The sequence below is a fragment of the Kogia breviceps genome, chromosome X (genome assembly GCF_026419965.1).
Source record: "Kogia breviceps isolate mKogBre1 chromosome X, mKogBre1 haplotype 1, whole genome shotgun sequence".
In the NCBI taxonomy this organism is placed as follows: Eukaryota; Metazoa; Chordata; class Mammalia; order Artiodactyla; family Physeteridae; genus Kogia; species Kogia breviceps.
Genome location: NC_081330.1, coordinates 8,202,386 through 8,207,850, shown reverse-complemented (window position 1 = coordinate 8,207,850; position 5,465 = coordinate 8,202,386).

The window sequence follows — 5,465 nt, the reverse complement described above, 5'->3', positions numbered from 1 at the left end:
ACAGAAATGGACTATATATATTATAGGGGCGGAATGTGCCAGAGCAGCAGACAAATCTGTCTGTTTATACTGCTGCCTCAGTCTGTACCTCCGAGTCATGCTCCCAAATTGCCCCAACAAGTCCTACACACTCTGATCAGCATGAGGACAGTGTCCAGCAATCCTGGTCCCTACTCCAGATCCCTGGCCTGGCACACAGTACACATTCATCAAATGGTCCAGAATTCCTCACTTGCCAATTAACTCGAAATGAATTTCTGAAGAATCATGAGATAGGCCGTGTATCCTTTGAGATACTAGAAAATAAAGTGTTAGGTAAATGACCAATTTCAGCTCAGGAGAAGTTGCAGACATGTGTTTAACAACCCAATTAATAAACTGCAGTGGGAGAAAATAGAACTGAAATAGTTATATTTTTCAATGTTTTTCAACTTTGGTTTGTTGCCCACTTGTACTAATTCCTATTTGACTCTACACACTGGCACTTTTTATGTAGAATAGAATCTATAAAAAGTACTTGCTGAATGTTCCAAGAGTCTTCTCATGGCATTTTCTTTCATAGTGCAGCAACGGGCACCAAGTTGAGGCTGCTTCCTACACAATGAACAAAAATTATTTTCATGAAATTAGCTAGAGTGGTAGTAAACTTTGACCTTTGCTACAGTGTGGGGTAGAAGCCTAGAGCTATGGAAACATTTTTAATTTGTTTCCTTACAGAGTAATGAGGGAGGTCAGAGTTGAAAATGTCCCCAGGCTACACTGAAAAAAGGAGTTTGATTCTAACTGCTAGAAACAGCCACCTATGCTTCCTAATCAGCACTTCTGTTCCCACCAGGGGTCTGGTCCTTTTGTTCAGTAAGTGGGGAGTTCCTAAATGGCCGCTGATTCATATGAGATCCCCATCTCATTCCGATTTGCTCGGTTGTCAGGAATTCCACTGCCAGAGGCAAGCATCAAATCTAGAGGCAAACCTAGGCCAGTTTTCCTGTACACAAGGGTTAAGATTTCCTCAGGAAGGAGAAACACAAGAAACAAACACACATTCACAACAGCCACCACCAGCAATACCTCAGTGACCCCTGAAGGTCTCAAACAGTCCACCCGCATTCTAGGCTTAAAAATCCAGAATCTCACAGTTTTCTATGCTGTCTAGGCAACATTTGTTGCTTTATCTGGGGTATTTTAACATTTTCTGTATTAGAAAAATGTGGCAAAGAACAATTTAAGTATATAAAACGTATTAGGTGGATTTTCACAATGGGAAGGGAGTCTGCTTTAAAAAATTGGATCCGTTCTTGACCTTCTTTGAAATAGTGAATTTCCCCAGCATGCTTAAAAACTATCAATTAACCTTCAAAACTTAAACTTCCATGAGCTTCTCAGGAACACATTATGAAACACATTGTATTACATTCCAATTGCTGCTGTAATAAATTCTCACAAACAGAAGGGCTTAAAACACACAAATGTATTCTCTTACAGTTCTGGAGGTCAGAAGTCTGAAATGTGTCTCACTGGGCTAAAATCAGCTTGTCAGCCAGGCTGCATTCCTTCTGGAGACTCCAGGCAGCAATCCATCTCCTTGCCTTATTCAGTTTCTCGAAGCCACCTACCTTCCTTTTCTCATAACCCCTTCTTCCGTCTTCAAAGCCAACGATGTAGCATCTTCAAATCTCTCTCCTCTGACTATGCTTGTATCCTTGCATCTCCTTCTCAGACCTTCTTGCCTTCGTTTTATAAGGACTTTTGTGTACATTCAGTCTACCCCAAATACCACAATAGTCTCCCCATCTCGGGATCCTTAAGTTAATCGCATCTGCAAAGTCCCTTGTGCCATGTAAGGTAACACAAGTACAGGTTCCTGAGATTAGAATGTGGACATCTTTCTAAGGTCATTATTCTGCCTACCGTACACAGTGGTATGTTATTTTCTACGTAGTTTTGGGGAAGAAAATTTTTCTTCTTTCCTTCTAGGTTCTTCTGGCTGGTCTAATAATTAAGTTGACATGAGAAAGATTAGTAGGAGAAAATCAAATTTAATTTTGAATTCTAATGGGACCCCATAAGAATATGAGACCCATAGGCAGTCAGACAACTGAGGTTTATATGCTACCCTGAACTAAGGAGGAGGGGTAGGGGTTTGAGACTTCAAAGGGGAGGAAGATAATTCGCAGGAGATGGGAAGAAGTAACGTTTGGTAAACAAATGTTTGCCATGCCAAGGGAGAAGTCTTTCTTATGTAAAACAAAGTTATCTTTGGTGATGCTGTCTTCCAGGTACAGGCTCCCTATCTAAATTCTTCTAGGCAGTTAAGAAGAAGGTATAAAGAAAAAAAATTCCTGAGTTTTCTGTTTCTTAACAATAATCAGCTTAAAATAATCCTCATGTCAAAGAGACACATTTTGGGGTGGCATATTTTGCTCCCCTACAGTAGTTAGAAAAAAAGTAACTAATAAACTAATTCGTAAGTTCTCTGTCCTTGTGCATGGAGTTGCAGGGTAGGAACAATTGATAATATTTGTATATGAACTAGGTTTAGAAGAACGCCAATGTAAGAAGATAGAATGTTGAAAACATTAAGTTCCATTGGACTAAACGTGAATGATCTTGAGGCAGGAGATAGATGGGGCCCAGGCTGAGCAGCTAGAGTTTGTCCCCTGTGGACAGATACTCCCAGACAAAGATAATAGTGGGAACAGAGAGGAGCTGAGCCCTGCCCAGAGAAAAGATAAAGAGACTACATATTCCTCATTCTCAGGGTCAAGGAGACCTTTCAGACTACACACGTGCAGAAAGGCTCCTCGGAGGTCAGAAGGGAGGGGGTGCCACCCCATAGTAGGTGATGTCAACTTACCCATAGGCCTCTGCGCTGGAATCCATCTTGGCAAAGGGATGCACGCACACACACGGGAGGACCCTGAGATAAACCAAATACGGACTCAGAACCAGGCAAAGCAACGGGGCTTCCCTGGCCGTCCAGTGGTTAAGACTCCACACTTCCACTGCAGGGGGCATGGGTTCGATCCCTGGTTGGGGAACCGAGATCCTGCATGCCATGCAGTGTGGCCAAACAAATAAATAAAACAAATTCATTGAAAAAAAAAAAAAAAAGAACCAGGCAAAGCAAGATGATCGGCCAAAGGAAACCAGGAAGAAATGCCCCATTTAATCATTGAAACTACCATGAAGACTGACTCTCTCTGAGCCCACCCATGTGTGTATTCACACATACTCTTTTTTTCCTCCTAATAAGCACTTTACTTGTTTCACTACTTTCCGTCTCTTTGCTGAAATTCATTTCTACAAAGCACACAAGCCAGGGCCTTGTCACTAGCCACTTGTCACTGGCCCTCATGGTCTAGTGGTTAGGGTTCAGTGCTCTCACTGCCATGGCCTGGCTTCAGTCTATGTTCGGGGAACTGAGATCCTCCTTCAAGCCGCTGCCAGAAGAGGCCACCCGAGATTAAGCTGAATTCAGTTAGAATTTTGTGACAGAAGCAATATGTATTCTAATTAATCACATTCATATTTTGTCAAATTCATGTAAGGTATTTAGCTCCCATTCCATCTATGTGATATAGAACAATGAATAACATATAGATAATCCTCTTTTGCATGTTTTAGTTGCCTAAATAAATTCCCCTCCTGAAAGAATGGGTTGGATTATTTATTCTTTAATAGCAGAGAATCTAAACATATCTTTTAGCTATTTGGAGGTCACATAGGCTTTAAGAAGCTGCTATGTCATTACTGAGCCATGAAACTTAACAGTCCATGAATGCTGCCCAAGTTCAACACCAAAGGCTAAATAGGATAAAACACTGCATTAATTAGTCTATTATCATCCGTTGTTGGTTAGGGGAAATGTGGTTATATTGAAACTTCAAAATACATTAAAAAATTAAACACTTTCATAACAGTAACAGCAAAAACATTTTTAAGGTAAAAATGTCCTATTCTACACCTCAAACAGCTTACCTGTGTTCACTATGCCTTGCTATTTTCCAGTTCTCGTGTAGGTACATACATACATACATTTATACATACATACATACCTTGTTTTCATATACCCGTAATCATAATATAGATACAAATTTGTGTTTGGCTTTTGACACCCTCATATGTTTATTTTTTTCAGGTAATTATGTAATGGTCATAATTTTTATTTTAATGGCTACAGTGTATTCCACAGCATGGATGTAACATAATTTTCTTGATTCTATGATTAGACGTTTATGTTGAATCCATTTTTTTGACCATGATAAACACTGCTGTACATAACATTTTGCGGTGTGTTTTTCTTGGGGATTGGGGAGATTATTTTCTCGGGACAATTTTTACAAGTGTTATAATAGTCATATGGAATTTTAAAACAAATAATGACAGGTTTTGCTCCATGTTTGAACATAGTAAAAGTATCACTAGAGACGGGAAAAGTACTTTTAAAAGATGCCAGTAATATCTTTATACCAGCATTCATACCTTGCCTGAAATCATTTTCCTGAGGGCAGAAATAAGAGTGAAGGATATGCCGAATGAGTACAACGGTTAAATTATACACAGGTTATTGTTGATCATGTAGAAAAGGTTATATAGAAAAATTCTGGAGGAATAAAAGGAACATGAATTTAAAAAGACTATTGCTATATGCCAATGGAGCAAATTACGAAATTCTGTATGTAACTCATGTATATGGTTTATATTCAATTCCATGCTAAATGTTTAATAATCATTGCTCCTCTCCTGAGAATTAAATTCTTAAAGAATAGGGATTTGAAGTTCTATTTATGTTTCATAGGCTACAAAGTTTTAGAGGTAATAGAGACATGTTAGAACTTTCAAAGTACATATATTTTAATGTCAGTAATAGAGTGTAAGGCGAAAAGGAGGTTTGGTTTTATCAGATGATGGAATGATGGAATGACGGCAATTTCTATTACCTTCTTCATGCTGCTTGTCACTTTACTCTTAATTCAAATGTACAAGGAGGAAAGACATTTTGTTAAAACTGTCAGTAAAATACTTAACAAGAGAAGCGAGCCATGTGTTAAAGGTTCCAAGAGGTGGGGGAAACACTGCAATAAATCGAGACCTTCTCCAGCTTTAATTTCATTATGTAGCTGCACAGTATTTATCTAAAGAATTCACAATCACATGTAATTTGACTTTTAAGTAGGAAATATGACCAATATAGACTGAAGCATTAAACGTTGTAAGTGCCTGTTCAGTAATGTGAGAGAAGTCAGGATTCACACGAATGGGAAAGCTGCTTGGCTACCTTTACAGAGGAGAATATCTTTCAGTGGAATAGTTGTCCCTGTCCACAATGAGTTGACTCACTAGAGAATTCCTGATGCTTAACGTAAGAGAATACTGATACACTCAAAATTTTAAATGGGCTGAAGATTCCATTACATACTACTGCGAATAAAATTGGCAAACCTGAATCTCTGCGAGGTGCTATT